A 14,433-nucleotide genomic window follows, 5' to 3' on the forward strand; every position below is an offset into this window, starting at 1 on the left:
TCCGTTATAACTACTGAACCATGCATCCGATTGACTTGAAACTTGGTATCCATGTAGAATTCAGTAGAATTCAATTTCTTTATTTTCTCGATGATAGTTCTAATTTGATAGTTGTAGTAATGTGACCAAATAAGTAATGATAACGATCGCATATATTTATTATGTTTTGGACAAAGACAAATACAACAAAAAAACATTCAAATATATATTGGCATATACAATTACAGTGGACTGTATATTCATCTGTTTAGAAGGTAATTAAAAATTAAAACATTATAATTACTGGTGGTAGGACCACTTGTGAGTCCGCGCGGATAGGTACCACCGCCCTGCCTATTTCTGCCGTGAAGCAATAATGCGTTTCGGTTTGAAGGGTGGGGCAGCCGTTGTAACTATACTGAGACTTTAGAACTTGTATCTCAAGGTGGGTGGCGCGTCTACGTTGTAGATGTCTATGGGCTCCAGTGACCACTTAACACCAGGTGGGCTGTGAGCTCGTACACCCATGTAAGCAATAAAAAAAAAAAAAAAAAAAAACTGACTTTTCGGTACGTACTTACATCGGCCTTCTATGATAACAATAAACGTAATGACATCGCTAACCAGAATTAATGACAAAAACTCGCATCGAGTGCCCTTCACTTCTTACACTTTTTTTATTATTGCTTAAATGGGTCGACGAGCTCACAGCCCACCTGGTGTTAAGTGGTTACTGGAGCCCATAGACATCTACAACGTAAATGTGCCACTCACCTAGAGATATCAGTTCTAAGGTCTCAGTATAATTACAACGGCTGCCCCACCCTTCCAGCTGAAACCCATTACTGAAACACATTTCACGGCGTAGGAATAGGCGGGCTGGTGGTACCTAACCCGAGCAGACTCACATGAGGTCGTACCACCAGTAATTACGCAAATTATAATTCTGCGGGTTTTGATTTATATTACACGATGTCATTCCTTCACCGTGGAAATCAATCGTAAACATTTGCTAAGTACGTATTTCAACTCAAAAATTCTTCTCAGGTCCTCTGCCAAGAACTATACAAGAACAGTGACCTATCATCTGAAGGAATAAGGCCTGTGGTAAATTAGGGTCTCCAGGATGCTCACTCTTCATAGGTCGTGCAATTAGAATCTTTAAATGTACAATTATGAGCCGCATACTGAACATACCTGAACATACATAGCATAGTTAAAGAAACAATAATGTTTTAATTCTATTTAAATATATTTCATTTTATATATTATTTTATTTCGAAATGATTGTTCTCCGTTACGCGTGTCTTCTATATATAAGATAAGTAAATGTCTCTTTGTGTTGCCTTAGCCGTGCGATTAAAAAAAAGAATATGCCATAAATTATTCTTTAATTGAATTAATGTAAATAATAGACCTTCATATACGTATGCAAATGAATTCATTCAAGGAACTAACCAAAACTTACTGAGTGCTCATCTAGCTAATCTTGATTAAAAAAAATCTGAAATGCGTGCATTCATTTAATGTCGTATAAATGTAATGAGCATAAATGATATCAAAAACATCCTTTAAAAGAACAATAATGTGAAGAGAGATTGATTTCATTAAAATAAATTGGTCGAGTTCTCGTGAGTGACATTCGCAAGTGCAGCATCAATGGATAAAGGATGTTTTATGTATCATCACGAATGATTCACAATGCGGGCCCGTCTCGGTATCACTGATTAAATAATGCTGGGAATCCTCTCTGACTGGTAGACACACGGATAACTTTATATGAGCCGTCTCTGGCGGACGAATAGACAGTTCACACAAAACCGGAACTAAAGCCTTTTTCATTTCGTGTATGGGTGAATGTGCTAACAGACAGGGTACGTAGAAGTCGTCGTGGCCTAACGTCGCGTCTACACTATGAAATTAGTTGCATGACATTAATTTCACCAAAAAATCGCGCAGGGCACGAAACTAATTTCCATGCATGAAATTAATGCATGCATTACGAAAGTATTAAATTACACGTGAAATTGTTGGTAAAACTAATGTCACGAAATTAATTTCACGCCACTAATTTCGTAATGTAAATTCGCCTTAAAGGATAAGACGTCCGGTGCATTCGTATGCAGAGATGCAACGGTGTGCAAATCCCGCAAGCGGGTACCAATTTTTCTAATAAAATACATACTCAACAAATGTTCACGATTGACTTCCACGGTGAAGGAATAACATCGTGTAGTAAAAATCAAACTCCCAAAATTACAGTTTACATAATTACTGGTGGTGGGACCTGTTGTGAGTCCGCACGGGTAGGTACTACCACCCTGTCTATTTCTGCAGTGAAGCAGTAATGCGTTTCTGTTTGAAGGGTCGGGCAGCCATTGTAACTATACTGATACTTTAGAACTCATTTATGTGGTGGCATTTACGTGGTATATATCTTTGGGCTCCCGTAACCACTTAACACCAAAAGTGCGTCCTTCCTTCTAAGAAAAAAAAAGAAATCTCCGAATTAAGTGGATCCCAAAATTTCCTTGGGGTCGAAATTTCAAATTATATAACACGCATCACGCTCTACAAGATACTGCGCACATCTAGTTGTCAGAAGCAGGAACCATTGGGGAAAATTGCTAAAATGTCTTATCGTCTTGTTTGTTTTTTTACGGTAGAAATCAACAACTTTAGAGATTATATTTGAGATACAAGATAGGTCCTACTCCTCTAAGAAGTATCTAGTAATAAACAAAAACATGATTACAAAATACCTATTGTGATACGGTTGTTGAAATAAAACCTTCCTTAGTTAGTAATCAACTTGTATACAATAATTTGTTTTGTTATAACACATTCAGTGAAAAACCGATTCAGAATGTTTTGTTTGTATTTAACGTGATTAATAACTTTGTAATAAATGTAGACAGTCAACAGTTATTTTTTCCTGTTTTTTTTTTTAATTACCACACTCGATATACCAATAAAAACAGTACAAATTTCTCGTTCTTCTGTTCTTTTGGATTTCTGTCCCTTATTGTCCCTTCTTCTGTCTGTCCCTTATGAAATGAATTCATTATTTGAATCTGTTCTTACTACCCATTTTGTTAAATATATTATTTAACTCGTCATTACCCTGTCAGCGAGTATTTGTTGCTACGAGAATCGAAACACTCGTAATTAGCAACCAACCACTTGAAGATTTTTCGTCATTATATAACAATATAACATTTTAAACAAATAGTTTTATCAAATAGCCATCGCATACAAGGCCCTTTCGAAAAACATATAATAATCTTATCAATATATAGTTTTAACAAAATCAAGAACGTCCACGTCCGCCTTACCTTCAGATATACAGATGGAGGCTCGTGGATTAACGGTTATCCCACCTTCAAAACGTTAATACCCAATCGTCATCGGGTTTACGTCAACACATAAATAAACAACTGACATGGTAGGTACATGATAAATCCAATATGTTCCATTTAATTTTATGCTATTACCTTATTCCTATTACTATGTTTATTATTATGCCTATTACTTCTTCGCCACTCCACGCCACAGAAGGCACGAGTTTTATTTTCAACACAATTAATCTGTTTCATCTCTTGCGGGGTATCTTTTTTTGATGCCGCTAACCAAGGAATCTTATAACCATTACCGCCCCCTAAGTTCTTGAACCATATAAATCTTCTACATCATAATATTACCGTCCGTTTTTGACTAAACCCTTCTAGTAAATTAATTTAAGCGTATGTCTAAGGAGTATCCGACGCGCGTGCGATTATTTCATTATTAAAAATTACTAAGTTACTGGGTGAAACTAAACCAAACGAAAAGCAAAATATGCTATCCTGCGATTCCTTTATCTAACCCAACCATATATACAATCGTAACAAAAGATGCAACGTATTCTCGTGCCAGAAACATCGGTCAAAGACATTTGCATTGTGATCGTTGACCGGGTCTCTGATCTATTATTAACTTCAAAACTACGCCACAATAAATCTTGAGAGGTTTTGTGCTTAAATCTGAATAATGCATTCTATAACACGTTTTATTTGTTTCATGTTTCATTGAACTCAAAAAGACATCTTACTGGCGACCAGATTTACGACTAAGTCTTCGTTCAGGTACGCCAAGCTATTGTCCTGTTGCCTCAATTTTTTTTTGCAAGTAATTGTGTTAAAGTAAATAGATAAAAACTCGATTTAGAATTAGAAATGTATTTCAGACTTTATAATGTCAAATTGTTATTTCCAGTTCAATCTCAGTCGGCGGCCTGAATTCACACAACTCAACACAATCTTATAAAATGACAGATTCATTGTTTATCATCTATTTAAAAGAAGTTATACTGTCTAATCCTATCTAAACATCCCTTTCAACACTGATCAAAGCGTGTTACATTTAAATCAGTAAATAAAACTTATTTATCTCTTGATAAGAGTGTTATCATTGGCAATTCTTCCGCCACTTCAGATTTTATCGAGAACAACACGTACAAATAGTTCGTACACAAGTTTTTTATGTCAAACGCTAGAGGTGTACCACGAATAATTACTGACACGATGTTAGCTGGCTGTCAGTCATACTTACTTGTGATTCACTCGCAAAAACACCTCAAATTGCTGACACATACGTGCTAAGCTATAAGGTTTTGGTTCATTATTCGATTAAAAGCGACTCGACTAACAATCAATTGCTTGCAATGCAATGTAATTGTTATATAATTCCACTGAAACTTTGACTTGGTATCTTAAAGCAGGCGGCTGTTACGTTAAGATGTCTTTGAGCTCCGGTGAGCATTTAAAGTGAGATGGGGCGTCAGCACGTTTATCGACCACGATAATGTAAATCCTACGCGATAGCTCAATGAATATTTTGTTACGCGCTTCACAATGCACATGATATCATCTTCTTTTTTCACAAAATCTCCATATTTTTTTTCTTTTTTAACTAAAATATTTATAAACCCTATTTATCATTATTGATTGGCTCGTTTAACAATCTCCGACACGATTTCGGCCCCCACTTGTAATAATAAAATGCAAATCACCCTATGGCATATTACAATAGATATATAAGCAACCCAGGGAGGGTTCATGTCAGAACCTGACGGCAGCCTAAGATAAAACTCGCAACGCTTAATGTGACGGTAGGCAGCGGCTTGTTCGGTAGGCAGCGGCTTGGCTCTGCCCCTGGCTTTACTGAAGTCCATGGGCGACGGTAACCACTCACCATCAGGTGGGCCGTATGCTCGTCTGCCTACAAGGGCAATAAAAAAAAAAAGTGCGATAAAGACATGAAGAAAAAGGAGTCCTCCGAATAGAATAAAAATATTTAACTCAACAAAATTTCAACGACCTTAACCGTATTCAGGATTGTACTTACAGATCGAGGAAATGATATGTAGGTATATTGTATTTTTGTCGTGGAACATTTTGACATCGTATGAATACCATGTCTTCTTAATACTTAATAGTAGATAAAAGATAGGATTGACCGGCGTCGGTTGTGTTGATATCATATAAATGGTACACGATTTGTATTTACTTACCTGTAGATATTTTTAAATTGTACATACATTAGTTGCACAAAGCAAAACTTAGAGTAGTAAGCTTGTTGTTATAGTATGAACTAGAGGTCCCGCAGTAGTCGAAATTCGACTATAATTAATTGGAATTGTAAGTTTGTACACTATTATGATTGTATTTTATACTTCTATAATCACAAATTTCGCCAAGGCTACACTATAAAAAAATATTAATAAAACAAATAATATTTAAGAATTCTCAATTTGACCACAGACGTCAAGAACAAAAGTTTGACAATTAATAGTATGCATGCGTGTGTGCGTCAAATACATGGTATGTAGTGTGTGTAATGTTTTCTTTATTGATTTAATGTATCTTTTATGCATTATTTAAAAAAAATATTACCATTGTGCACTTCTTCTCTATATTCTCTATAAGTGTGGAAAATTTCATACTCCTCCGTCCGCGCAATTTTTGTAAAAAGGGGTACAAAGTTTTTGCTTCACGTATTAATATATAGATGTCGATGTCAATTGCCAATGCATATATATACCGGAATATATAACGTAAGCCGAAAACGATATTCCTTACATATAAAAAGAGTTATTCTGCTGTTTGCCACTTCTATTTTATGTCCTTGTTAGGTCACTAAATCGAATAAGCATTTAAATAAGATGTGGAGAGCACTTCATGATTATTATTATTATTTAATTAGTTCGCGAAACTAAACTTTGATGAATTAATATTTTGTGAGCCCATTATAGAGAAGCTTACGGTCGGATCCAGCGTCCCCAGAAGACTAGATACGACCTATCTGATGATGAGTTGTCATTGTCGCTAATGGACATCAACAAATGCGCAACCGGGCCGCTATCTACTGCAAGAAATCTACCTGAATCCGTTTTTGGAATCGATTCTAATGCACCGTATATATTAATTTCCGGTTTCATTATTCAAACATTTCATATATATGTATAGCATATTTAATTCAAACTTCATTAATTACGATTCTTAGTTTATTTATTATACGAGTATTGTAACATATTTATTTTTGAAAAAAGTTTTTGCGTTGAAAACTTGGCGAGCGCGTGAACGCACACACTTTTTATTTTATTGCTTCGATGGTTGGTCGTGCTCACAGCCCACCTGGTGTTAAGTGGTTATCGGAGCCCATATACATCTACAACGTAAATGCCGTCACCCACCTTGATACATGAGTTCTAAGGTCTCACACTTTTAACAGTACAACGGCTGCCTCACCCTTCAAACCGAAACGCATTACTGCTTCACGGCAGAAATAGGCAGGGCGGTGGTACCTATCCGTGCGGACTCACACGACGTCCTACCACTAGTAACACTTATGTACTTATTTATACTTATTTATTCTTACGTACTTATTTATACTTAGTACTTATTTATTCGTAGCACTTATGGCATTTAGAATAAGACAACGCAACGGTTACATATCAGTAACGTTTTTATTACGCTGAATACAATTGAAATTTATTTTGGCCCCGAAATTATTGATTTACGTTTTTCATAGATAAGGGCTGAACGAGCTCACTGGTGTTAAGTGGTTACTGGCAGCCCAAGATATCAAAACGTGAATGCCAACAGCCACTTTGAGACATGAGGTCCAAGTCTGATTCGTATTGTATAATGGTTGTCACATCTTTTTTTTTCCCTTCCTATTCTAGTAACCTCGACGGGTCCTACTAGATTCACAGAATTGAGGGTCATGTCCTTCGAACGGGAACGCATCACTTCGCCACCGCACACACGAGCTCGTCATACTAAATGGAAAGTCCTGAATATTCATACTGGAAATCTACATCGATGGATGGGACAGCTGTTGTACTAGAAAAACGGTAGGCAGCGGCTTGGCTCTGCCCCTGGCATTGCTGAAGTCCATGGGCGACGGCAACCACTCACCATCAGGTGGGCCGTATGTTCGTCTGCCTAAAAGGGCAATAAAAAAAAAAAAACACTCATACTTAGAATTCATGTCTCAACGTGGAGACATGAATTTTATAACCACTTAACACCATCTCTCTCTCTCTCTGTTTTGTATGTGTTTAAGTGGATCATTACCAGGTTTAATAATGGGGTCTGCTAGGTGACGCTCAAACCGGAGTCTAGGTCCTATAATGGCATGTTAACTGCAGACCGTCTGCTGTATCTAGATATTTTTATTGCCTTTCTAGGCAGACGAGTATACGAACCACCGTAGGTCATTGTTCTAAATGTTAGACCAATTCGATACAAAGTGATTAATCACTTTAATAACTATTTAAATAGTTTCACGGTTTCGACGAGATACAATTACCTAAATAGCAGTGTATGTCCGTGATTCGAAGTCGTAAAACAAATATTTTTAAAGTTTCAGTAGATCTTTCAGATCTTTTCTCCGATTTCAATAAGGTTTATCAACCTCAAAACATTCCAATAATCTACATTTCATATCGCATTCAAAAATTCCAATAATCTTCATTTTTTATTAAATGAGATATGAATTTGCATCATAATAAAGGCCGTGATCAATCGCTTTGCAAACATACTGAGTCATTGGCATTGTCTAACAGTGCGTTAAAAAGTACTTCCTTTTAAGGTTTTACATTAGTGTTCCGTTGACGAAATTTTTCAACTTTCGTTTATAATTTCTAAGTTCGGATTGTGCTGGAGCTGCGTGCGGGTGTATGTAAAAAATGTAATTTACAGAATATTAATACGCTAGATACACAAAGTTAGTGGCAATTTGAGGACTGAACTCGAGAAGAGAACCTGTCTAGACAGCCATTATTGCAGAAAACTAGGGTGGACCTTTGCGCATCAACTCTGAATTTAATACGAAAATATGTGCATAAATCTTAGGGATCATCTTAGTGATGGCAAAAATTTAAGAAATTGGCCTGTAGTCAGATGTTTATTGCCGTTCTTACAAACTGGCACAACGAATGATCGCTTCCAAATACGGGGCATAACACCAGTTGATAATGAAAGATTAAAGCCCATTGAGTGGTAGGTTCTGCGAAGCACTGCTCTTGCTAGGGCCAGTGTTAGCAATACCTCTGGTTTGAGCCGCAAGAGTTCCCCTACATCTAGCGTAACGCTGATATAGCCTCTCTAGGCTATCAGCATAGGTAAGAGAAAAAAAAAAGATTAAAAAGAAGATGCAGTGGGTAACACAAGTGAGCGTAACGTTGTCAGAAAAAACAGGCGGAAAAAAAATTATACCATTATGTATAATAATAAAAAGCATTCCAAATTTATCCTTTTCTTTCTTCAAAAATGACCCCTAATCCCCTAATCAAACTGCCATACATGATTACTTTCAGCATAAACAGACTGTTTTGTTACCATCAGTATTAGTAGTTGGAATCAGTAATGAGGCTACGTTCGTTGAATCAGTTCCAGAAGCCAAATCCAAGGAAAGCATGTACCTATAAGGAAGCAGTTCATACAGTAGAAACCGAGGACAAGGACAATCCGAACATCCGAGGTCATTAGTTCAGTCATTAGTTTTCAATGTTTTACCTGTTACATTATAAAACTAAGGTTTCTGATTCTGACCATTAAACTATGACAAACCTTAAAGAAGTGCTGTAATAGTTATCTAGAAAATTATATTCTTTTTTGAATGTTCACCTATTCATAACTATTTAATACCTCTGCATTTAAAATTAAACAGTGTGTTAGTTTTAAAAGATGCATATTTCATAAAGGGTTACACCACAATGCCCATGTGTACCAATGTCAAGCCTATTTATGATGTTAAAGGATGTGCCTACTTATAATCGTCGCAACATTCTGCAAATAGTAAGACATTTAACTATAGGCTAGAATAAACTAGATTAGTAAGTAGTATAAGCTTTTTAATAGCTTAAGTTACTACTGAAATTCTATTTTATGTCCAATTAAATTCGCAACATCGTTTGTTCGTAAAAATATATGTGTAAACAAAGGTAATCTCTCCGCAACAAAGTCTTGCTTGGTTGGAATAGCCCCTTAGGTTACTAATATACTGTAACTATACTGAGATCTTAGAACTTAGGTATATCTCAAGGTGGGTGGCGCACTTACGTTTTAGATGTCTATGGGCTCCAGAAATCACTTAACACCAAGTGGGCTGTGAGCTCGTCCACCCATTAAAGCAATAAATATAAAAAAGATTTGGTATGGGAAAAATAGTAATACAGTTTTTATGCTTAGGAAAGTGTCCACGCCTTTTTAGTGTTGCCAAAAATTATAATGAACGCTGCGTTATCTTGAAATTGAGGAAGTTCACATGCTAAGAACCATTTATTAATCTTTTGACAGTATTTGTATCGTGTATGATATGTTTGTTGAAATAAAAGAACGCATAAAACCTAATCAAATATTATCGACTAATAATATCCTTCTTTATTTATGCATTAAATTTTGTACAAAATAAAAAACCTACGTCAAAGACGAATAAAATAGGCAAAGGCCAGCTTAATTTTAACATGAGTTTTTTTCATCAAACCCTTTTCTTCAAAACTTTTTATGAAATCTCTATATATAAAAATTAATTGCTGTTCGTTAGTCTCTAAAACTCGAGAACGGCTGGACCGATTTGGCTAATTTTGATCTTGAATTATTTGTGGAAGTCCAGAGAAGGTTTAAAAGGTAGATAAATATGAAAATGCTCAGAATGAAATAAAAATAACAATTTTGTTTTTCATTTCATGTGTCCTCCGTTGGACGGATTCCTTTTGTTTGTTTTAAGTTTATTTTATACAAAAGCTTAGGTCTTTTATTTATCCATTGAGGCCTACGAAGTCTGCCGGGTCAGCTAGTAATATATAAAAGTATCTGTAGTGTACAACATAACAGACATAAGATTTTTTATACATTAAGTATATAATTATGATCTGTTGATGTCGCGTTTATCATTCTGTCATGAAAACGTAACGTGTAACAATAGTTAAAAGATTAATTCTATACGCATTATGTTTGTTTACACGTTAACATTCCTTGAAGTTCCTCAAGACGATATGAGAATAAGATTGTGGTATATATTTCCAATCCTCGCTGTGTTATCACCCAGATCAAACTAGACTAGATCTTTTATTAAAACACCTCGAGGAAACATTAAATATACGTCAGCAACTGAAAACCCACTCGTTTTTATCGTTTCAATACTTTGTTATTAAGTTCGTAGATTGTTTAAAATTAGTTTGAAGACATAATTCAATGGAACAATTAATTCGATATGCCATGTACGTGAACAGAATAGCAATTGCTACACTAAATAAATTCTAATTATTATGTTATTGTCTTTCTCTATGTAGTTTCGATTTACTTAACGCGTCTCAACCCTCGACCGTTGGACCATAGCTCATTAACAATAATGTACGTTTGCGAGTATTTCTTAAAATTCTAAACGTATTACTATTTCAATGAATAATTAAATTACGGTATTCATACACGTGGATGGCGTTTTTCGTCCAGATTACCTGCCAACCATCACCGATCCATTTCTGTCGCTTGGCAATCTTGTTTTGCTTTTTTTTACCTCTTTTTTCCCTACCTATTCTGAAAGCTATATCAGCGTTACCCTAGCGTGTAGGTGAACTCTCGGGGCTCAAACCAGGAGGCGTTGCTAACACTGGCCCTAGCAAGAGCAGTGCTTCGCAGAATCTACTACCGGATCGGAAACACGACCCACTAAGAAGATTCGGCGAGAACTCAGTGGGCTCTGTCTGTGGGGTCATTTACTCGTCGAGCCCTTCGTCGCAAGCGACGGGTTCGGCGAGAACGGTGACTGGTGCTTGAGGTACCTTAAAGCAGCGTTATTGGATCGGGAGTTTCGCTTTACAGTAAGTAGTCCACGACGACGGAAATGTAACGTACTCGAAACTAATATAATCTATATATTATTATATATAAAAATGAATTGCTGTTCGTTAGCCTAGTTAAAACTCGAGAACGGCTTGGCCGATTTGGCTAATTTTGGTATTGAATTATTCGTGGAGGTCCAGAGAAGGTTTAAAAGATAGATAAATATGAAAATGCTCGGAATTAAATAAAAAAAACAATTTTGTTTTTCCTTTGATGTGTCCCCGTCGGACCAATTCCTTTTGTTTGTTTTAAGTTTATTTTATACAAACGTTTAGGTATTTTATTTATCGATTGAGACACTACGAAGTCTGCCGGGTCAGCTAGTAACGAATAAAAAAATGCATTACTAAAAACCTACAATTAATTTTAAGTATGTACACGACTCTCAAAAATTGAAGTAGATACTAAATCTCATTTCCGGAAGAGTGACAAACGGACGAGCAATGCACGCACATGCGAGCGATTCATACGATTACGTACGAAATATCCACTTAACAAATGTTCACGATTATAATATCGTGTAGTAAAAATCAAACCCGCAAAACTGTAGTTTGCGTAATAACTGATGGTACGACGTCTCGTAAGTCTCGACGGCACGACACCCTGCCTATTTCTGCCATTGTAACTCAACTCACTTAATGAGTTGTGAACACTTAACACCAGGTGGGCTGTGAGCTTGTCCACTCATATATGCAATCAATAAATAAAATATTATTTTGAAATATTGTATTTATTTTTCAAACAATTTTTTTATATTGCTTATGTGGGTGGATGAGTTTACGGCCCACCCGGTTAAGTGGTTACCGGAGCCCAAGACGTAAATGCCGCCACCTACCTTGAGACATAAGTTCTAGGGTCTCAATGTAGTTATAACGGCCGCCCCACCCTTCAAACCGAAACGCGTTACTGCGTCGCGGCAGAAATAGGCAGAACCTACCCGTGCGGACTCACAAGAGGTCACCAGTAAGCTAAATTATTGGCTGATATTTTCCGTAGCAAGCTCGGACCGTGGCTATCGCTAGGTCTAAAATTTTATGTTTAATCATCAATTTTGTTGTCTAACTTAGTATTTTCGTGTTTAGTTATTTTTTTCCTAATGTGAATTGCGAATGATTAGGTATTGCTTCTGCTGTGCATGGCATTGTTTCTGGGTGCTTCATGGGTATTTTGCAATCTCGGCGACAAACCTCAGCTACGGAAATAATTTAAATAGTGAAGTTCAAATAATGAACTATAATGAACATCTTAATTGTAGTGGATAAATTACATCCATAGCAGCCAGTAATATCGCTTAGCATCGGCTGGACGACAATTTCAGTAAGCTCACTGCTTATCGGACCACTGTGTGGATATTACTGCCTACCTTGAGACAGCATTTAAATATTAATTACGACATTACAACGGTAGTTTCATCCTTTAGACAGGGCCGTGTGGACCTGTGACATTTCGAAGCACAAGTATTTGATTTGGGAACAAGGAAATTCTGGGTCAGGGAGTTCCCAGAGAGATTTCTATTGGACACGTACGGACAAACTTACAACCAATATCGATATGCAATACAACTGGGACTACAATGCTATGTCAGGACAGACCGTCTAACAAACCAGCGTATTAAAATTGAAAAAAAAAACTTGTCTTTAAGACACGCTTGTTACAATTACACTGCCACTACCGTCTTTAGGGCAGTCTCGACCTTGGATTCCATTCAATCAGATAAACGCCGCTTATTTTTGACAGTTAAGTACTTGAATCCTTAAGTACGCAATGCATCGTGGCAGTAATAAAAAAAAAGTAATTCAGTTTACAGTGAGAATTTTCCGTGTTTAGTACGGAGTACTGTTTTTAATAGTATTTCACGTGGTTTCCATTGTTTTTCGTGTTTGAGTATTTGAATGACACGTGAAATCTTTTAGAGAAAAAAAAAAAACGTGTCCCTCGTAGTTTTGGATTCGCGACACGCGACCATTCACACGCGTTTCACACTGATTTACTTATTTATTCTGAATAAATAAGAAGTAATCTTCTTCACAAAGTTACTTAGAAAAAAAAAATCAAAAGTACTTTAAATTATACACCGAAGAAAAATATATATATTTAAAAGTTAAATATAAGGTTAAATAAAAGTTAAAAGTTAAATATTTCTATATTTAAAAGTTAAATATAATATAAGGTTTTTTTTATTTCGTCCACTTTCAACAATCACATTATCGGGGTCGCAAATTTAAAAAAAGTAAAGACAATTTATGTCGCTTAATTAACTTACCGACTTAGAATTTAATCGTAAAGGACAATTATTATTATCATTAATTATATTTTTATTATACACAACAAAATTAACAAATATTTAAAAAGTAGTAAATTTAGGTAGGTAGGTTTGATGAGCCCTCTGCAATAATATTGATTAAACTACATAATATGTATTTAAAATATATAATATAGTTATTCTTAAAATAGTAGCATTATCCTGATAACCATTAAAAAATCGCTTGGTATAAATAGTAAAATAATAAAGTAGGTATTTTTTAATTATAAAACAGCTTAAAAATAAAAAATTCGCAGAGAAAATTAATTAGGTAATCATTAAATACAAATATATATATAAATACAAATATATTCAATAAAGCATCATATAAATTAAATCACTTACCGTGTTTTATTGCGATCCTAATATTTTAATCGAACCACGTAACGCACAGATCGCTTTCAATAGATACCGTTGAGCAGGAGTCCGCGCTACTCATCCGCGCGTTCTTAAACGACTGACAGGTGCGCCGACGCAATACGCATGCAAACTGTCTCTCAAACACTAAGTACGGTAGGTACCGACGTCGCTGCGGCAAACGAAGACGATATCTATATATTAATACGTGAAACAAAAACTTTGTACCCCTTTGTACAAAAATTGCGCGGACGGAGGAGTATGAAATTTCCCACACTTATAAGAGAATAAAGAGAAGGAGCGCAGAAGGTTAATATATATTTTTTTAATTAACCATAAAAAATACATTAAATCAATAATAAAAATATTACACACACTACCATGTATTTTACACACACACACATG

General features: G+C 35.7%; 1 protein-coding gene across 1 annotated transcript in view; it reads right to left on the reverse strand.

Moving 5' to 3' along the window:
• LOC105841453 (proton-coupled amino acid transporter 1) overlaps positions 1 to 14,221 on the reverse strand; it is a 50,897-nt gene extending 36,676 nt beyond the window's left edge. Inside the window, exon 1 of the mRNA XM_012689374.4 lies at positions 14,017 to 14,221. The gene's annotated coding sequence lies outside the window, so the exon portion shown is untranslated. The remainder of the gene's footprint in view (positions 1 to 14,016) is intronic.
• Positions 14,222 to 14,433: the final 212 nt, after the last annotated feature.

Source organism: Bombyx mori, chromosome 1, assembly GCF_030269925.1.
Source record: "Bombyx mori chromosome 1, ASM3026992v2".
Classification (NCBI taxonomy): Eukaryota; Metazoa; Arthropoda; class Insecta; order Lepidoptera; family Bombycidae; genus Bombyx; species Bombyx mori.